At 39.7% G+C, this 22470-nt stretch overlaps 1 long non-coding RNA gene across 2 annotated transcripts in view; it reads right to left on the minus strand.

Annotated features, from left to right (window-relative positions):
* The window catches only part of LOC138687681 (uncharacterized), a 250329-nt gene that overhangs the window by 211853 nt on the left and 16006 nt on the right, over nucleotides 1-22470 (minus strand). For both annotated transcript variants that reach the window (XR_011326805.1, XR_011326800.1), the window contains exons 2-3: nucleotides 20810-20890; nucleotides 18431-18599 (exon numbers count right to left, since the gene is read on the minus strand). This is a non-coding gene — a long non-coding RNA (uncharacterized lncRNA). The remainder of the gene's footprint in view (nucleotides 1-18430; nucleotides 18600-20809; nucleotides 20891-22470) is intronic.

A 22470-nucleotide genomic window follows, 5' to 3' on the forward strand; every position in this document is an offset into this window, starting at 1 on the left:
TGAGTCCCACTGAGTATAGGGACCATCAGATTGTAAACAGATTCTTCATGGGAAGTTCCCCTTTTAAAGAGGCAGCTTATAGAGGAAAACACCTGAGCAGTCTCATGTTTTGATGTAAGTAAAGATGAGAGAAGAGCCATCAGGCAGAGCTCGCAGTGGGCAGGAGAATATTAAAGACCCACCTTCCACACTGCAGTGGCAGAAGACATCTATCATGTCTTCATGGTCCTTTACAGAAGACCAAAGATGACTTCTAGAGTGGACAACATTGATTCAGTTAGGAAAAGTTGAAGACGTTACATTGCTCCATCCAATCCTCCTTCCTGCTATCACGTACAGAGCAAGGAGCACAGAAGGCAAAGAGAGAATGAGAAAGAGAAAAATCATTAACCACTAACCACACTTACACAACCATATTTTCTGTGCCACTCAACAGCATGTAACTCCAAATTCACACCGCTCCCAAGACCCTTAGTCAGAAGGATGCTTACTTTGGCCCTCCAGGAGCTGACAAATTCAGCTTTATCTCTCTGGGATCTGACAAGCCCATCCTGTCACATGGGAAGATGATTATGAATGACAATGCAATGAGTAACTTTTTGAACAGGCAAAAAAATCTGACTTGAATATTCTGCTTAGATTCTCATCCTTTACTGGTTCACTGACATGGTACTAAGGTTCCTGAAAGGAGAAGGACAGTTTACTTCAGCAGGGACCAAATTTGCTGCCATTCAGGAGAGAACAATACCAACCTATAAAAGCTTATACAGACACATCATTAAAAGACTAACTTAAGTCCAGGTTCAGCCTTCAAGAACATAATTTGAAAGATGCAATAAAATATAAAAGGAAAATCCAAAAGACCTGTGCAACTCTTATCTGTAAGCTATCTGTAATTTGTCCATCCTCAAAACAAACCAAAAAAAGCAGCTTTTTGTCAAGCTTAGACTTGCGCTCCTTTTACAACAAGAGGTGAAACTATGTCCCCTCCCATTCTCCCATTAATCTTCCCTATTTTAACACAAACATGGTTTTATTTTAGTTAGATAAAAATATGTGGAGGGATACTTATCTAGGAGTCAGTATTCTTTATTCCTTTATTACAATAAAATCCAGCTATACTCATCACAACAGGCCAGTTCTTTCCATCCCTCTGAAGCTGGCCCTTTCCAAAATGTCAGAAACGGGTCTCTTCAGGTGTACCTAAAATAATCTACTGGTGTACTTACCTAGTAATATTCTGGGTTTTCAAAGTGCAAGAATAGAGACAGCAGAAATCATTCTATGACAGAAATCACTGTTTACTTTGCATTTTGTTAAAATACTTCTCGATTAACCTGCTAAAATACTTGAGGCAGAAGTGAGTGCTTTTAAAAGCTGCTTTGACATCACAAAATGTGCAGTATCAAGCACAGGAGAGAAGGGAGAAGACAAAACCAAAGAACACAATTGTCCATCATCAGAGTAGGCAAAGCAGGATCAGCTGCTTTTTGAAGATATTATGTTGTTGCAAGGGTCCTCACAGAGTCCCCAAGACTGCATTTTCCATTCCAGTCTCACTGTGGAGTATTGGTTGCAGCATGACTGTTAATCAGTACTAATTGTGAAGACAGGCACTGGGGCAGGAACAACTGTCCACCATGAAGTCAGCTGAGCCAGTAACTTCACTTCATTTTAGCTTTCCTAAGGGATATCAGATGTTAGTGATTTCAAGTTCCTAGCAGGAGTAGGTAGGTACATGTCTGCCCTAGCAGTGAATGATGTTAGGACACTAAACTTATCTCCTGAAATATCTAGTCTATTTTAGCCCAGCTAAAAACAGAATAAATGAACTTTTACCACTAAACCTGATTCCAATAGTCTAATCCAAGTGTAAGGTTTCTCAGTCACAGCTGTCTTGCCCTTTAAAAAAAGGAAAGGAAAGAAAAGCCAAGTAAATATTCTCTATGGAGAGATTTAAGATTCCCTTCCTTCCCCCTAGCAGCAGTAATGTATGTATCTTCATCTTTTGGACTTTTTCCAAAGTGCTTAACTTTGGAATTTATATATTATGCTTGCCACAGCAAGCATCTCTTTAGACTAACGCTCCTCTCCTGTATTGGTCTATGTTCTGTCACTCCTTTTCCCCAGAGCTTGCAGTAATGAGTGGACAGCTTCTCTGCAGTAATTGTGGTCTGTCAGAAAAAACAAAGGAGAGGAAGTATGTATCATTTGGCTGTCTACTTAATTTTAGTGTAACAATTCCATTTTTAGGTACACAGACTCTATAATAGAATGGGCATATCCGAGTTTAGCACACAAAGCTCTAAATAAGACTGCTACTTTACAAAACCACAGGACAGAATAGCAATTGTTTCTAGCATGGTAACCGCAGTGATTGAGAGATGCCCAAAGTAACTTGTTTTTTAAAGGAGAAACTTCAGTGTGTGGTGGTAAGCTCTGAAACCACCGATATAAATGGATTAGGCCTTTAGCACAGCAAACAATAGTTCCATTACTTTGGCTTAGGTCTGTTTTCAGAAAGCTAGAGAGTACCTAAAAAAATCTCCTTGCTCTTGCCAATATCACTGGAGGACTGCATCAGGAAAGATACTTTCTGCAAGTGCACACCAGGATATGCTAATATTATTAAGCCTTTTGCTTTGTTGTCAAGCTATTCTTACTTTGCTTCTAATGCTACATGAATGTTTGCTACTTCCAGTCAGCATAACAGCTATATTACTGGAGGTTCCAGTCTGTTGTTTTTCTTCGAAGCTAAGCTTCAGTCTTGGTTAATGTTTGCCCAGAAATATGTAATTGCGGACTTCCTCCTCATAAACCGTTCCAGAGCGCAGGCTGCCATCCTTCCATGTTATTATTATCTGTGTGCCTGCAGGCTAGAGCAGGGTGTGCTCTCACATTTGAGAGTATAGATAACCCTTTCCTTGCAGGAAAGGCACTGAATGCCTTTGATTGCTGTAGCTGCTACTAAAGTGGACTACCTGAAAGTTTTGCTGGTGTCATTTTCTGCCCCTAGATTACAGAACAAAAATAGTTTTAGCACAGGCCTACTAGGTCACAAATAGATCTAAGGGAAACTGAGAATAAAATGAACTTTTCAAGCCACCTCCTTCATAGCCACTGCATATACTTATTTGTGCTTCTTAATTCTCTATTCTGCCTGACTGTCCACATATTAAAAAAAATCCAAGTTTTAAAAAAAAAAAAAAAAAAGCCAAAAACACAACCACACAGAAGTTCATTTCCTATGTTTTTCCCATATTGTTAAATATTCTCACCTGTAGAAGGAAAGAAAAAAACTGGAGTAATTTTTGTGTAACGCTCAGATTTTCAAGCAGACAGCAATGTAGTAATTCAACATAAGAAACATTTTCTGGAAACACAATCAACAAACTGAATGCTTTTATTTTATTTTGGGCATGGGTATTTGAGCCAATACAGTGCCAGAAATGCAGTATCAGCAATGATAGTAAAGCCCCAGGCATTAGCAGAAAAGTAGGTAATGTTCAGAGTTTACAGTGGTGAATATGCCCCAATAAAGAAAGCCCAATTCATTCTGAGCTACTGAAAATATCTTTAAAAATCTCTCCTCTCCTGGATATTGCCCATATCTTCCAGGGATAACATGGAGAATCCATAGCATAACCTTTGCAACATTATGTAAAATGACCAGAAGGTTTGCAATAAAACAAACTCAAGAAACTTAAGAAATTAAACAGATGAAATCTCTTTAGATACTTTGTAGGTAACAGGTCTTCTAAGGTCTTGCCCAGATCCCTGCTGGTGATAGCCTGGCATGCTTTCCAGGCTTGACATTCCCTCTTTGCCCTCAAACCATCCAGATCTGGGAGCTGTCAGAGTGTGTTAAAGCTCACATCTAGTCTATTCACCTGGATTGCTTCTAAGGAGAAGCAAGGGGAAAGTGGAAGTCACCTTGAGCCCAGAGTCTCACCCTAATATAGATTCAGGGTATGTCTGGCACACGTACCTAGTCCCAGGAACTGGGAAGACCTCCTAGGTCAAGTACCACAGGTGCAGTCTAAGAGGTTCACTGTCCTTGAACAGACAGATCACACTAAATAGGGTGGATCAGGCAGAACTCGCACACTAAACAAAATAAACCCATGTCCAGCTCCTCTGCTCAGCGAGATTAGTGAATATCTGGAGTGAACTAAAGCAGTACCTCAGGTGGAGGAACAGTATAGTGAAAAGCCTTCACTTCTTTCCAAATTAAAATTCTTTGACAAGAGCAACAGCTGGAAAAAGTTTAGCCATCACTTAAACCAAAAGGTATCTTTACTTCTGACAACAGCTGGTTTTGAAGCACTTGATGTTTTTAGTAGCTTCCAGATGCCTCTTCTTCCTGAGCTCACTACAAACTACGTGACAGTTTAGAGAAGGGCTATGTTCCGCATAAAGATAAGATACAGGAGAAAGATATTCTAACACAAAACAGAAAAGTAGCAACAGCTTTGGAAAGACTTATAGCTAAAAGGTTATTTTTGGAAGGGAAGGAGGACTATGCAAGTCTCTGGATAACATGCCAGAGCTCTATAGACATTCAGGATGGACTCTCACAGAGAAATTACTGAAGGACTAAGAGTTTACTCTCAAACCAATTACAATTTGCCATGCAAGAGAAGTCACCTAGTCCAGCTGAAAGCAAGAGGGCCGTTGGCCATACATACAATGGAAATTATGTTCTGAATCAGTAGTAGCTTTACAAGACTGACAAACCCTATGGCCATGAAACGTCAGCTCAGACTAACATGTATGATAGAGTCATCCACATGTTAATATTGTCTGCCCTAAGACACCAGGGTCCCAGGATACAACACAACCAAAATCTTTGGGGTTAACTGTAATGTCTCATCAGTGTAGTTCATGTCACGGGGCCAGGGGTGGGGAGGAACCACCACAAAACTGCATACACAACACATGTAACAGATGATACTCAGGTACTGCTAAGCTAGCTTGGCTTAGTAGCTTGATCAAATATTTGCAGTTAATTACAAGTTTAGAGGTGCCTTTTGGTGAAATGAAAAACTAATGCAAAACTCTTAATCATGTTACAGGGATCTCATGTTAAGTGACACTGAAGTCTCAGACTACTGATACTGGATGAAGCAGAGTCCACCGAATAGTTCCTGAAGGAGATTTACAGACGCATATTATTGAAAGCATGCATCACAAACTAAGTTACAGTGAGAGGTTGTATCTAGGCAGTTTTTTCAAAGTTTATAAAACTGTAATATCTTTGATTCCATTCATTAAATAGATACTATTTATTTTTATGCCTTCCCAGACATCAGTGAATTCATTTAACATCTGAGGAAAGATCATCCTCATAAACTATCATGCTTTACTTTGAAAACTTAGCTTATTTAGTTTCTTAGCTTAGTTTCTACCACTAAAAACACAGGGATAAGAAACTACATTTATATTAGGAAACATCTGCTGGAAATTATCCACAAACTTACCAATAAAGTTAACAGCAAATTGTGCTTCTGATCCCAAACAATTCTAAGTCACTGCAGCATACAGATATGTAAGCATTCACACACTCATGACCCTATATACACACAAGCTTAAATTAGATAGCACAGCTTTGCTGTCTTCATTGGGCCAAAGAGTGAAACTTTACAGTCACTGCTCTTAGAGGAAATGTTCTGGGATATTCAATAACCGCCTGAAAGAGATGTAAATTCAACAGCAAGGAAGCATTTAGAGGCAGAACTATCTTTTATCACAAAGCTTTTTGTGACTTTCCAATAATTTGCAAATATCAAAGTACAGTGCCGTAAATGGAGCATTAAAGGCATCTCCATTAGAATGTTGAAAACCATTCTATATACCCCCTGCATAAACAGAAACACGTAGTTTAGCAAAATACTCAAAAAGGTCAATAGGAGTTTGCTTTAGTAAGTAGTAGTAAGAAACAGAAGATGAGCTACAGGATTGGGCTGCTGGTATATAGCAATCACAAAATGAAAAAATAACTAGAGTGAGATAATTTTTCAGCATGAATTCCAACAAAGCCAGCTTGTTGCTAGAAGGCCATTCAGCTACTGAAGATTTGTCCTTGAATTCCTGTTGAAATCAATCCATAAAAATCATATTAAAGGATTAGGCATCAAACATTTGTGTGTTGATATGCATAAGAAATTCTTCACTCACAGACTGCTGACCTTACATTCTTAAGAGGATCTTTTGCCCCATAATAAAGTGTTCACTGTCAACAGTAATTCTTGCGCTTCGTGCATCTGTTGACAAAGTCTGAACAGGAAGCTTTTCTGCAGGTAAAACTTTCAAGTGCTGTTCTTGTACAGGGGCTTTGTACAAAGCATGATGTAGGATTCAGACATTTTGGTGAACAGCAAAGTACTGATCTTGATATTTATGCCACAAGTGAACTGTGAAACAGATGCTAGACATTTACTTCAGAAGATTTATAGTATACACACTAGCTTCAGGAACTAAACAGCTATCCTTGCATATCTATACTTCTGTTACCATATATATTCCTTAGACACAGACACACTTGTAACCACAAGTATGCAGAAGAACTCATGAGCATGCAAGAGAGTGCTTTCATTATGTCAACAATTCTTGACTGATGAATTACTAAATTTACCCTGCAAACATTTTTATAAAAATCCACTATTTCAGGTGTCTGCAACACTGATTTCACAAAGCACTGAAATCATCCCTGTGTATAATCCATGCATAAGCTTAACACTGAAGGACCATGAAATTTTGGCTTATAATACAAAACCCCCGGCTGAGCTTTTACAGCACTGGTACTACTGTGGTCTGCATTTAATGCATACCTGTACATGCTCAAGGTCCACAGTTTAGCCTTTTTTTTGCCTGTCAACATGACATGCCCAACATAAGCCACCTGTGTCAGTAGGAAGCTCAAAGCAGAGAGATTTAATAGAGGCCCAGGAGAAACACTTTCTTTCTACAATTGGCTGACCAATTCCCAACAGTGCCAGTCCAGGGAAGAATTGGGCACAAAGCTGCCCCACAACTGCTCTTTAGGCTGCAACTACTCTGACAGATAAAGAACAAATCAAATTAGCTCACTGAAAAAAAGGACTGTACTTTCTTTCTCTCAAATCATGCAGGGTTACTGCTGCCCTGGCTGGACTGAAATCCCTGCAGAAACACATGGGGCAGCAAGGTCCACTGGGGTCCCTCAGTCTGTCAGTATCTTCAGTGGGGACAAGGTATCTTCTGTATTTTATCTTCCCCAGCCCTTCTGCCTGCTTAAAAAAAAAAAAAAAAAAAACAAACTATATTCCAATTTACACTTGCTGGCATCTCCAGATGTTTCTTTGCTCACCAAAGCTGCATCACTTCACTTGAGAGCTCTCTGCAGATATCCATCATTTTGCATGCCATACATTTACGTTCCGCCTGTACTTAAACTATATGCATGCAGGTACAGAAGCTATGTCAATTTAATTAGAACTGATGTTAAGAAAGGTTGACTTCATACAAATTGCTAACCAGAAATTCCATCTTCAGTCCTCTGTAGATAATTTCCTAGTAGGGCCCTTGTAAGAAAGTCCTGCACAATGGTCATTAAATTTACTGCAGGAAGATGGAAACAACAAATACAGGAAAATAACAGTGGTTCATATCTTTGGGTAAAATGGAGTGCTTGTGGCTTCTCCAGCTCCACAGCTTGCCCTGTTATCCCTCACCTATCAGCCCCCAAAGCATCTTTTACTTTTCATAGAATAGTGTACATTGGAAAGGACCCCTGGAGATCTAGTCCAACTCCCAGCTCCAAGCAGGTCCCAGTTAGATCAGGTTGCTCAGGGACCTGTCTAGGAAATAAGAGATTCAGTATTAAAGCACTGGGAAAAACACAAAACATTTCAAGGGAATCATGTAAAAAAGTAATTAAAGTTAAGATGTGGAGCCTGAAGAGAAGCACTGAGTTTGATTCCAGTTCCTAGCCTCACACATCAGCCATGTACCACAGACCCCACTCCTACCTTAGGCCACAGGTGCTGAAACAAAGAGCTTTATTTTCTACACATAAAATTAAGAAATTGGAGAAAGATAACAATCACAACCGCCCCTGCACAGCACAGGATGGTTTCACTAACAAGTGCTTATGCATTTGGGGAAATTAATTCTTAAGATAGCTATTATTAACCTAAAAGTAAAGAGATCAGGTCCTAACCCAATGCAAACCAGTGCTTACTAGCTAACACCAACTGGCAAACTGCCTCACAATTTGATTTTGTCAAGGTAATGCTTTCTCAGTAAAAAAATCTTGCATCTTCCACTGAAATGCAAGAAACAAGTGGATTATACCAGACACTGCCTGGTTTACACTGAATTATTGCTAGCACATATATTTGAGTCTTCTCAAAAACAAAGGACAGAGTACAGGGTAACAAGCAGTCACGTCTGACACGCACACTATTTCCACAGAATTACTCATCTCTGTGAGGTTTGACACATGCTAAAGGATTTTTCCTAATTCATGCACAAATGCCTTGTAAATAAATGGCAACTATTCCTATGACTAAATAGCTACTTCATAGGTATTTTGACATAACTGCTCATGGAGTTTCCAATAATGCCATCTTCAAAACAAAAACTACGTACTTCCCCTCCTTTCACTTGTTTTTCAGGAAACCACGTTTTCAGACTTCCTGTAGCTGACACAGCCTGGGTAAGTCAGGTTGTGCTGTATCACAGCCCACAGCATATGGCAGAATTCGAGCTTCCCACAGCGATTCACCACAATGTATCAGGTGAGAAAGTCAGACTAGAAAATGAAGAGGAGCTTTGATTTGTTTCAGGTTTCTTCCTTCCTGGCATGACCTACAGTTAAACAAACTGGCTGCCAAGGGAAATAGGAAAGGGATGCTCTGAGCTTAACTATGTGGTTAGCACATTACATCTTTCTAGGAGTTAATATACAAAGCTAAATCCAAAAGATAGACTTGGGTATCTCTCTCTCTCTGGTAACACCAACTGCCTTCAAGCCCTGACCTAGCTAATCCTAATCCTGCAGGTCTCTAGATTTTCATCCTTAGAAAAATTCAGAATTCAAGTCCTAAGACACCAATTTTCTCAGCTCCTTTTTTCTTCTGATGGGATTTTCAGGCTAACTTTTCTTCTGCGTACTGCATTTGTAAGCCTTGCTCTAGAAAACACATTCGTTGCAATCACAATGTAAGATCTAGCCCCAGAAAACTTTCAGGAAGGCTTCCTGGCAGCAGGTAGGTAGAGCAGGCATCCCCAGTGTAGCCAACAGCTACATTCATACAGTTTCCATATCCCAAAAGACTGATGATAGGGGAAGTATAAACGGCGGGCAAAAGAAAGATGAGGTGAGAAATTTGTATTCCAAATGTTCACTGGAGCAAGGAGCTGGTGTCCACCTCCAGACAACTAAGTATCCTAGACACCAGACCAGAGAACCGCGATATCTCTTTAGCTTCTCAAATGTTTAAGAACAGTAGAACAATCTCCAAAAGAACAAACCAAGGACAACTCACAGTCCCAACAGTCTGTAGGTGAAGATACTATAAACCACCACCCCATGTTCCTGAATCTGTAAGCAACCCTGTGATCTGATCTGTTCATCCTACCTTAACAGCCAAAACCTGTCCCTTACCATGCAAATGCAACTCTAAACAATTATTTTATTGCAAATAATTTTAGCAGAAACATCCAACTAATAGAATCATCCCATTATTAGAGACAGCTTGAGATAGTGAACTAATCATTATCCCAGGATGTTGAGGGGGGGAGACCACAAATCTAATCAAGTCCCCACAGAATTTAATCACCTGGAATCCCGATTTACAATTAAAAGCTTTGCGAATCATCTCCTGACAGCCATTTTTCTACCTTTCAGACAATAACAATGTATCATGTTCTACACATACTCAAATTATTGTCTCACTCCTCTACAGATTTATATGGTCACCAATACTTTTCTCCCTAGAAAGGGTGACAAACAAGAGAGACAATTCAGAATCTTTTCACTCTTACAGTTTGATGTCCCTACACTTATAAGATTATTAGATAATAAAGGGGCTTGTGACAAGGGGATTATAGCCAGACGTCACTAAATTAGCTTTCATTCATCTGCATATTCCATTCTTATTACTCTACTGTAAAAGTCAGAGTGTCCCAGGTCAGTGCTGTTTCAATACTCATATTCTGCACCTGGAGCGGATGCTCTCCACCTGGTCATTAATTGCTCTCCCTACTGGTTAACAACACTACTTATCTGGGCCTTGTCTTCCAACACACCAATAGAACTGTTCCATTTCTTTTTGTATCCTTGTATTTGCCAAAAAGCCACCCATGCAAGTTGAAGCTTTCGCTACACCCATGTACTATACAGCTTAATAGCTATTAAATGGGCTACATCCATTGCTCTGCACTTTTCACTAACATGCACATTGTGGAACAAATAATCTGCTCCTTCACTTAGGAATCCTTTGGCTCAATACACAGAAAAGTTACATTCCTTGTAAAGTCTAGAGCATAAAGGGCAAAAGCAACGCAAGGAAAAATAAGCTTTTCTTCTGTTTGTGTAGCTAGCTGCTGTATAAAGCCAGAATGCTCAACCAGAGCTGGAGAGAAACACTGTTGTGGCACACAAAGCAATACAGCTTCCAGACTAGTTCAGTCCTGCTTGGTTCTACCCTGTCGTGTTCATGGATTCCTACAAAATGAAGGACACAAAACTCCTTCGTGCTGATACTCAGGCTGGACTGACACAGCAAGAGAAGAGAGGTAAGTGCTCTCCTCATTCCCTCGATTCAGACAGCCACTCTCTCCTTTCTTACCTTGTTCCTCCCTTCCCCACATATTTCTCCAAAGTAACTGCTAGGATATATAGCAGAATTTTATTTAAACCTCTCTAATAACATGACTGTTAGAATTACTTAGGCAGCAAAAGCATTAAGCCTACGTGCTTTAGGAGGAGACAGGATAAGTTCTTGCTTTGCTATATGATTTATTTGAACAGTAGCAGACCTGGAAAAAATTTTAAAAGGTAACATGGGCAGACATTATACACAAAGGCACTTCAAAAAACTAATAGTACAATATTAAACAAACATGGCAAAGAGCACGTTTGTCTTCCTCTAAGGACTTGGTCCTGTATCTTTCTGCACCCATGTCTCACTGGCCTCAAACCAATCGCCACTAGCATAATCATGGGCATTACAGTTTGCCATGCAGGATATGCTTCAAAATTCCAGAATTAGCTTGAAACGCTACAGCTCCATTTCTTTCAGCACATGAAATATTAGCAGTCAAGCTGCTCTTAGCACTGAATAAAATGCATAAGGCACTTGGCTTTTGTTAACAATGCTTATTTTGGATATGCAACTCAAGCAATGGTTTGGATCTAAATTCACAGTAATCCTCAGTACAAAACTAGGCTTAAAAAAGTTACTGAAGTCCAGATGCTAAAATAAAGCCTTCAGGAACAGCCCTGATTAGCTGGTGGGGTGTAAGTGCTCTGTCCTTGGAATAGCTTGGCAAGGAATTGTCGGAATTCCTCCCTCCTCTTTCCTGGGGGGAGTGGATGCCATAACAGCTCCCAAGAGGACGGCACTCCCTTCCTTTCGCCTGCTCGGCTCCCTGCAGGGAATGGGTCTGGATTCCCTACACAGGACAGTAAGGGGAAGGGGGAATGAAATCCTCACTCTTCACTGGACATGGACACAATCTGAGCCCAAATTATTGACTTATAACGTTGCCACAAAAGGAACAACGAATTTTTGCTGCGTTATAAAGCTTGTGCAAATGGCTGTTATTGAAGTGCATGGGGCCTTCAGTGCTCTGTGAAGCCAAAGATTTGAGAGGAGCCTCAAACATATATCCCCATCTTCCACTACAAAAATTGCTTTTCAAGGGCAATGCATAATCAGCATTCACAGGCAGAAATCCACGTATGCAAATAACCAAAAGGGATCACAAAAAACCCTGAAAAACTACCCAACTTGAGGATTGCAGGGGTGGGACGGGAGGGGGTATAATAGCTTTTTGTTGAACAAGTTAGGAACTTCTCCCCTCCTCCTCCCCCAGCATGTCACAGACTTTCATCATCCCGTGATGGCTGGTATCACCTTTTTCTTTTGGCACCCACTGTTTTAGGTGCTGGAACTTGAAGTATGGTTTACCCAAAGCTTTGGCATCCCAGCTGTAACCTCAGAACAGAGATGATGAACTTAAAGCATGTAACAAGGAGCACTTGTACAGCTTTATCTTGTTCTGACACCACACAGACAAAGCCTGACAGTACTGGTCTTCTAAGGCTAATCAGTGTGACCTTTGGCTCAAGTCCACAGTCATTTGCTCATACAAGCAACCTTACGGGGTTACACACCATGGGCTACACTTTAGGGTCTTTTGATTACAGCAGTGCATTCACGTCCGCACCATGCATCCCACAAAGCATACAGTAGAACTAGACAAGATTAGAGAAAAAGGCAATGTGAAAAGTAACAGGTAGAGGACAACTTCTGGACAAGAAGAAACTAAATAAATTAGGACAAACCAGCTGGCCAAGAGAGGACAGAATTGACATCTAGAAAATAATGAATGGAATAATGTGATAAAAAAGGGAATGATTTACCATATCTAATAAAGGAAGCAGAGAAGCCTGTTTTTAAACTGGCCGCAATTTAGAAACAAAGGGAATTGCTTTTTCATATAACAATTACAGTGTGGAACTCAGTGCCCACAGGGGCTGGTCGAGGCAAAGAAGCACATAGGTTAAAACTGAGATCAGAGAAATGAATGACAAATACGTTCAGCAGCAGCTATCAAGCACAATGGTCTGAATGCAAACATCAGACTAGAAAGTTGCTATACAACACTGTCAGAAGCTGAAAATATACAGCAGGGGAAAGATCATTTCAAATATATACCCCTTTTCTCAGGACTTTTCCCAATCCCTCTCTCACCAGCCTCTGCTGGAGACAGGATACTCGGTCACAATAACCTTTGATCTAATCTAGTGTGACAGTTGCTCTGTTCTCATAAATTTCACTATTTGAGTAAGACCCATGCTGAACTTTACAGATCATTGAATCATTTTCAACGTTTATTGTTACAATGAGCAACAGGACATGTTCCTTCTTTCATGATTTCTTATTTTCTACAGATGATATCAAAGTACAGAACCAACTCCCTCTGTACAATTCACGTTCAAGCAAATATTATGGAGAACAAAGAAAGCCTCTTGAATATTATTCTGGTTTCACATATCAACAGTGAAGACACAAAGAACTATATTGAAAATTTCCTATATGATCTAGTGAGCCCTACATCTTCCTCAACAGTTAGGTTGCAGTTTCAGCATAGTAACCCATTACAGATATTCAGTGTAACATCTTTGGTGCGTCTCTTGGCCAGGAAGCTACTCAGCAACACCGCTGCACAAAGTTCACTGCAATCCTCCAGGTTTATGAGGAGTTATTTCATTTGAATATGGCATGCTCCTTTTGTTTACCTGCTGTTTGGTCTCATGATGCAACCCGACATTCTTCAATCACTTCGCAGTGCTTGTAACATAGCCAGAGGCTTTGTTACCCACAGGAGATTGTGGTTTTAACAAATTTGTGCAGCCAGCATTTGGTGAATTATTCTCACACACAATTAAGAAAAAAAAAGAAAAATCACAGTCCAGGTTGCAGGCTTCTCCCTTCCCCTCCACTCATATCCTTCTGGCCAAAAATCAAAACAGAGGAAGGCCAATGCACTGCAGCTGGTTAAAGAGGAGGGCTGAGCATGAGGCAGTGGAACACAGCTGCCTGCCACATGACAAACACTCTGGTACCAGTGATGCACTACAGTCATGGGCAAATTAATTGCCACTGTAGATCATCTTGTGATTATTTGCTACTCAATGCTTTCTCCCACTGCCCCCCTAGAGAATTTCTGACTAAACATCAGAAAAAAAGGCATTAATCATTAATAATGCAATTCTAGTTACAGTATTTGAAACATTCAGCTCAAAAATATGTTCTCGCTGTTTCCTTCAGCTTGCTGTTTAGGCAGTCCTCTGTATGTCACCACAGTGGACACAATGTAGTGGATATGAAGTGATCAGCACAAGTATAAATATCAGAATTATCTCCGAATTCCTCTGCTTTCAAGGAACTGTTCAGTTTAATGATTAAAACCTCATGAGTGCTTGGATGGTGTGACCACCTGTCAGTGCACTCTGGAAGAAAAGGTATTTGCTTGCTTATTTATTTGAAAACTCCAGCTACATACTAGTCAAAGGAATTTTATTTGGTTTTCAAAACAGAGGTGAGATGACAGTTTCAGCCAAAAAGTGAAGCTTCAGTGCAAAATCAGCGCAGTTTCAGTACTTCACTTTTGTTCATGTAAGTATTCACTTTCCTATAGGGGTGCAGTTAGAACTGAATACCACACCTTCAAATTTCCTACTGCTCTGCTTTTGTAGGTAGATGTACTAGTACCCCCACGCCTCTGCATATCTAGGAAGTCTGCATACTTAAACTGTAAAAAAAGATAATCAGGATTTTAAGCATTTAAGGCTGCCCTCACAACCTCAGCTCTGCCCTTACACAGCACATTTGCATTACTTTTTGCACAAATGTAGATTATTCAGTAATAAAAATAGTGTTCACCAAAAGCCTTTTTCCCCTCTTTGACCGTCACATCTAGGCAACTTTCTCCCTAAAGCTCATTTTGACTCTGGATCTATTTTTCAAAAACGTCAAGAGCTTTTTTCAAACCGGCAAGAGAGGTCCATTTCTTCAACTCTCTCCAACATTTGTATCCCTGCTTGGAAAATAAATAAATAAGTTGTGACATGGCAGAGAACAAGCCAGGAAAATATCAGCCCAAAAGAGGCAAGTTTTGGAAAGCTGAAAAGAAAGGATTACAATAGCAATGCTTAAATAATCTTAATTATAGAGGATACTTCTTCCATAACCACAATGGCATACACATGGCCTACAACTGCATATGTTAGAGAGAACAGTAGCTATTCTACTGGCTTTTCCCTGTGCCTACCTCCCTCTTACTACAGTTAACTTGGCAAAAGAAATTCATTTGCATCCCCTCCCCCCAAAATGAAAAGATTTACTATAATTCTAAGCAGACATGAAAGTGTTATCACTCCTACACAAGGATATCAATCTAAATAACCCTCACACTCAGTAAATCAATAGGATTTTTCTGGTTGCATAAGAACAGCCGCACAGTGTTTGCATAGGGAAACAATCAATATGAATGTCATCCAAATACGGAACTGACAACAGCAGGGAATGTGATCTAAGGGAGGAGATGGGGGGAAGGAAGGGGGCTACACAAGAGGAGAAAAGAAAAGCATCGAAGGTGTTGGAGTCAGGAAAACCCTTCCAAGTTTTAGTGCCACAGCAACCTCCATTCATAGCTTGAGAAATGTCAGAAATCAGGAAATATTACTTCAGGTTGCATGCTTCTGTCCTGGCCTATCAAACATGCAGAGTAGTAACAGCAAATTACTGGAAACTGCACTTTGAACTTAGCCACTGGCAAGGATCCCAGTCAAACAGAAATGTAAAAGTTCCTTTCCTCCATGGGGCCTCTTGTATGGGGGTGTCCCCATAGACGTTCAATAGCTGGTTGCAACAGGTTGGAATGAGGCTCTGAGCCAGAAAAACAAGCCCTGACCAGTATTGTTTCCTACTGCCTACGTTGTTTATTAAAAAGATATTTTGGCATAACACTCCCAGTTTTCTTGGGCTATATTAGAGGATCGAGGCCCATCGAGGAAAAACTGGCACCATTTTCACAAACTGTTTACTCCTCCTTTTCTTCCAGCATTCTGCCTCGTGTTTCCCTGTATGCATGACTATAGGTGTAGCATAAAGATATATTTAAAGAAGAATTAGAAACAGTCAGACTGGTTGCTAAGCAAAGGCTCTATATTTCCTGCAAATAGAAAAGTAATAAGGCTCTAAACCCTATCAATATTTCTAGCATAGACAGAAGAAACAACATTTTTCTACACACCAGACTTTTACAACATGGTATTAAAAAAAAAAAAAATCCTGCAACAAAGTGTTCAGGAACAGTAACTTAATGTTATTAACAACCCAGAGAGTGCCCAGTGAGTGCAGAAAGGCATTGTAGATTTCCCCCTTCCGGAGGTGAAATGATCAAAAGATTGGCCTCTTTACAGTCTGTTATATTTCTGTCTAAGAAAACCCAATTTGCACAAGCAAATAAACTAGCTCATTATAAAACTAAGGGGTCAACCTGAGTCAGATAAACTCGAAAGTCAGACAGCTGAAGAAACAAACTTTTATTTAAGCCACAGCACAGGTGATCCTAGGAGGAAATGGTAAATCCCCATAGAGCCACAGCTTCCACATTGGGCAATAGAGAGCAGGAGGAATGGCGGTGTGGGGAGAGAGTATTTTGCAATTTTCTAAAGGCACACAGCTCACCACACATTTAATCAGAAACAACAGATCCCAGCTTTGCATTTAAAGGGGCAAAAAAAAAGAAAAGAGAAAAATCCAACACTGTAGTCACAATGCAGCAAGTCAGATGTTATTGCTCATACCTCACCATGTTTCTTGGCCCTACAAATCACAATGTGTAATCAGAATCAGTTTCTTGCCTGCCCCCCCCCCCCCCTTTTTTTTAAGGGACCAAGATTTCTTCTTATTCCCTCACCTCCAGGGAGAAAAAAAACAACCAACCAACCAACCCTGCTCTGCTTTTGGAGATTCAAAAGGAAAAGGGGGAGGGGGCATGAAAAGGACCATAGGAAGGATCACAGCATTTGCCAGGTACTCAGAGTTACTCAGTTTCTCCATTTACATGTCTACCTTGGCCTTTTTGCCCCGCCTCATAATTGACAGCAACTTCTGCCGTAAGTATATCTACACATACTCCTCCCCATGATCATCCTGAACTTACATCTAATCATTCCTCCTACATATACCGGCCTAGTAAGCAATGTACCATCAGTCAGGTCTACAGCTGCTGAGCACAGATTCCAATTTTCCCTTACTGATGAAAGGAAAAAACCTGACCACATCAGGACTAGTGAAGAGGAATGATTAAAAAAAAAAAAGCCTAAATATTTTACCAAGCATCTTGAAAGTAAATTTTTTCCCCGTACGTTTAAATGTAACCTTCCCGGTGGCCAATCAATAATGTTCTGTCCATTTTATAAGATTGGTATGCATTTCATTTTCAAAAAGAAAGAAACTTGTATAAGAAAATAATACACTGAACCTCACAGATGTTTCTATAGAGGTTCCAGATCAATAAATCTTGCTTCCAATGAGACTTAAAGGCACATATCCGGACCTTATGAAAATAAAGAGTGTTTATGACAACTTCAGCCTGTTATTGTATGCCATAAGGACAGCACCATTTATGCTGTACTCTAAGCCTCTCTTTTTTCTTTTTTTTTCTTCCCCCTTAAGTGGAGTTACAATGCAGGTTGCTACAAGTGAGATTTACCCCATTGCACTGTCTTCTATGGAAACCTAATAATCATTGTTTAACATAAAATTTGCTACAATTTCAGTAGGAGAAAGTACTTTACTGTATATTAACATGTAATCTAATTTTAGTCTAAAATAAACCTGTTTCTTCTGCACTTGCAAACTCAACACATGGAAAAAAATGCAACATTCAAACTACCACAGATGTTTCTGTAGAAAAAGCATTAGATTGCTCATCTATGACACTAAACGTTATTCCGTTACACCGGCTCAAATAAAACAATGTCATATATGAAAATAAGGCTAAACATTTTGTAATGCATGTACCACAGAGGACAGAAAAGTTTAGACATTTCATAAATAAAGAAATAAATGGTTTGAGGCATTTACTGGTTTTCTTGAAAGCAAGAAACATGCCACAGCTGGCAGTAACATGCCTTGTCTCAGGTGTTAGCCATGCTAGCACCCTGTTTTCCTGATTCTTCTGCATAAATTTCCTTCAAGTACCATGAGGAACTATGATTTGGAGCATGCTTTTGTACCTGTGTGCAACCCAAAGTCTTTGATACAGTACATGATTATGGCATCTAATAGTGTTTTAATTTCACTGAGTGCTGTCTCATGCATAAAGTTTTGCTAATAATTTTCACATTACCCACCAGCAAACTGTATTTCGTGCTGTATTCTTGAGAAGAGCTCTAAGTAGTTAACGCTAGTTTGGGGTTTGCTTATTTTTAAGCTATACTACTAGTTTGCATTAAGTGATGTGGATTTATTGACAATAAACCTATAAAGCAAAAACTGAAAACTGAGCAATTCCTAGACTGCTGAATTATATACCTCATGAATCAGATCTGGATCTGCAGATGAGCAGGTTGAGTAGGAGGAGTAAACATGAAGTCAGTGAAGCACCATTTTACTAGAAAAACTTTCAAAGTGTTACCCACCTTCTGCACTGCTTGGACTTCATGGATCACTGAATTTATCCCAGGGACTAACATTACATGTCAACACAAATTCCACCAGTTAGCTCATTGCAACACACAGTAGTTGAGAAGTTACAGCTGACACATCATCAAATGAGAAAATCCACTGAAATCAGGAGCAAGATTTGTTCTAGAGGATGAAAGAAGAAACAAATTACCATAAAAAAAAAAAAGAAAGAAGGAGAGTTAGGCCACTATCAGAAACTGTATTATTAAACATTTTTCATTATTAATAATAGCAGGGTACTGACTTGGCACTTTCATCATGGAGATTGTACTATGTGCAGCATGCAAGCACATAACTGGTTTTGAGGGGGTTTTTTCCCCCTCACTTTTTCCCCCTTTAAAAAAAAACAACAAAACAACAACAAAAAAAACCCTCATGCTGAGATTAAAAGGATAGAACAGAGTGGGTAAGCAATATTAAATCAAGAGCTTGATAGAAGTTGCTCTGTCATGATATTCTTGTTATATTCTACCCCCTGCCCAGCTCAGACTTGAGAGTACTCATTTGTTAATACCATCTTAGCTTTCCCCCCTTTTTATTTATAGCACTGGTTATTCTACTGTTGTATTTTAGAAGATTTACCAGACTGAGGTTTCCTTGCCCACCACATTTTGTTTCTTACCATCAAAACTAGGTCTGGGTCCATGTACAAATGTGCCTATTGCCTGTGTACTTTTTCCTGGGTTTTTTAGTTCTGTTTAAGCACTACGTATATACCTCACTTGTCCCCTAATTTCCTGAATATGATATATATTTCCTCATTGAAGTCACATGGCAAGACAAACCTACACTACAGCTACAGCAGCTTTGCTCTACCCTGTCAGAGGAATCAAGTTACCAGGAATATCGATGGACTTCTGAGGAGGAGTGGGTTAGGGGAGAAAGACAAATATGTTTAGTAAGATTTTTCCAGAGAACACATGCTGCCCCAAGACAAACACTTTGGTACGCAGCTGATTCTGTTCGTACGGACAACGAAAGGAAAAAAAAAGGGGGGGGGGGGGGGGGGGGCGTTGACTGAAAATTTCCATTTCTTGACTACAATATACAACAGTAGAGTTGATTGAAAATCTCCCCAAAGCAAATATAGAAAAGCCATCCTAAATGCTGGAAAACTGTACATGGTAACAGCATGGACCACGCCACATGAGACTGTTGGCTTCCCAATTATTTCACTTTTCATGCAATGTCAAGAGATCATATTCTGTTCTTAGTTGCACTGATAAGCAGATAATGAGCACTGCAACACCACTGAGCTTGCTAGGGCTAATCTCAGATCTATAAAGGGGAACAGCAGAGACCAATTTCCTGATTTCTCTTGTCCAGCAGCTGAGCAGGCTCTGTATGCTATGAAGCAAGCCAAGAGGAATGGAACGAGAATACAGTCAAAAGGAGAAATAACTGGGGGGCGGGGGGGGAGATGTGGAGAATGTATAAAAATCACAGCTGATACCATTTCTCCCATACACTAATACCTTAAGGAGTTCAAAGGTTTTCCATGCCTATGGCATTTGGCAATTATAATCGCACAGTAAAATACCTAAGGTTAATGAGTAACCTCTAAAGGAAGTTACTTCACATAATGACAGCAATTTCTCTGAACTAAATGTTAATAATCAGGCCTGTAATACGGTGAGAAGGAAATAGTGGGCAATTGGCAAATGGAACTCTGTTACCTAGTAACAAGTCCTTGAGGTATGAGCCTAAAAAATTTGAGCAGGCAAAACATTTCCAGGCAGGCAGAGCAGCTTGACAAACAGAAAACATTTTGTAAAACCAGCAACTGTCCATGACATGGAAAGTGGAAGCAGGTGCGGCAAATTACTTTGTTTACAGGCAGTCTGAGGTAGAACTAGCTAATGGCAAAGTAAAGGAAAGACTGTCATGTAATCAGCAGCAAGAGCAGGGCAACAAAGTTCACATTACTCTGTGTGAGCCATGGAGCGCAGCATTTCAGCAGCACTGACGATAAACGGGAGTCCCATTCCTTGTGCTTACACTGTTCATACTTAGCTCTCGTGCCCTGTTCCTGCCCACCAAGCGATAAGCAGAGAGCCCTGCCTTATGTGCAAGCTGTGTGCAGTGCTGCCAGTGAACCAGTAATGCTGCTGAGTCAGCACAAACAGCCCTAGCTACCAGGTTAGAGAAACTGTTGCAGAAAGGGTTACAACACCTTTATTATAAATGGGGTAATATGTGCTCTGATGCTAGGCAGGGTTATTGTAGTTTGCAATGAGGAAGAGCATTGGGATGATTGCCATATTCAAATGCCCAAAACAGGATTTCCCAAATGTTCCCTTATAGCAACAAATGTACTGTCAAAGTTGTCTTACAAATCCATCTCCTTTCAGTCATCATTAAGGAAACCACAGATCCTCCCATTCTTCTCAAAGTCCTTTTGACAGGTACAGGAACTGCACAGGAAAAAAATAAAAACTTTGTCAACCTCCTTCATGCTTTTTTTTTTTTTTTTGTGATAAGCAAATCATACATTTTATCTGTAAAGCTGGACAAACCAGCTCTTCGCAGAACATTAGCAAATCCCATGTAAGCCACAACTGAAAAACATTTACTACAGCAGCCTTAGCCTCCCAAACCCAGCCCTTCCCCTGTTCTTTGCTGATATACTCAAAATCATGTCCAGAACCATGCAAAGGCTTGGATTTGTATATTCGCTTATGACTCTTGATCAATATCAATGATTCAAGCATCATGAACAAACAATAGGATAGTGAAAGATGCCTCATTCAATCCTACCGCATAACATACAGAATATTTACTTCCCAAAGCAGCAAATTTTAACTGTAATTATTAAAAAGAAACCATGTATCTAGGTAATAGTCTCATTTTCAGCCCCTAGGTCCTACACTGATGGCTTTTTCCTAACATTTCCTGGGAATGAAAGTCTGTCTGGAGTTACTGGCCAGGTCGATACCCCTTTATGTAACACTTGCTGCCAGTGATAATTTCTAGAAAAAGCTGCGTGATAACATTAATATTGCCAAAGCCTCTGCATAGAAGCAAACATCAGACATTGTTTTGTAAGAGGGGGAAAAAAAATTTAAAAAAAAAAAAATATTCCTGACTGAAATTGTTCATTGATTTACAACTAATGAGTGTGGCCAGTTTGTTTGTTTGCTTGTTTCAGTAAAGTCTAATCAAAATTGGCCTCATCACATTTTCTTGGTGAAATAAAATCCTCATTTTCACCTTATCTTAAAAACAAACAAGGAAATTGGATTTTAAGATGTGATGTTAGTGCAAAAGTAAATTTTATTTTCAAAATTCACGAAGGCCAGGAAATTCACACTTAACCTTAGTTCTAACCTTTGAGCAAAACCAGCATTTTCATTTCATGATCACAATTCTGGACAATGTAAGACACTGTTCAGTGCTCTTATATTTGCATAAATTCAGATCCAAGGTAATCCCTGCAGGAGATGACTCCAGGAAAAGAAGCCACAGTAAAGCCAACACATCAACTAGGGAAAGACAGGCCCATTCTTACTTGGGTGATACACCATACGCCACAGCATCCCCTCGCTCCCTTCACTTCTTTCAGCAGAATTCCTTGCAAAGGAAAGTTTTACTTAACTTGAACATGGATCATACCCTATAGCCTAAAGTTAACAATAAAGCAGAGCTAAATTTAAATAATCTTGATACTAAAAACTTGGGAACAATCTGAATTTCAAAGCCCCTCTGCAAGAACACTTCTCAGGAGGAAAAAAATGGTTAGCTTTCAAGTACTATGCTTATCACCCATACCCTTAATCAATCTGGTCTAATTCCACTAGCTTGAAGTACTTATATCAGCTATGTCTCCTCTTCATTGTATTTGGAATCAGAAGAGAGCTAGATAGAAATGACCAAAGAAAACCATCCTCAGCAAAAGTCACAATAAAAGCCTTTTAAAACTACCAGATCTTGTAGTAGATATACAAAGAAAAGAAGGAAGATCAAATTTAGCAGAACTCTATGTTCTAACTAGTTT

This window comes from Haliaeetus albicilla, chromosome 1 (assembly GCF_947461875.1).
Source record: "Haliaeetus albicilla chromosome 1, bHalAlb1.1, whole genome shotgun sequence".
In the NCBI taxonomy this organism is placed as follows: domain Eukaryota; kingdom Metazoa; phylum Chordata; class Aves; order Accipitriformes; family Accipitridae; genus Haliaeetus; species Haliaeetus albicilla.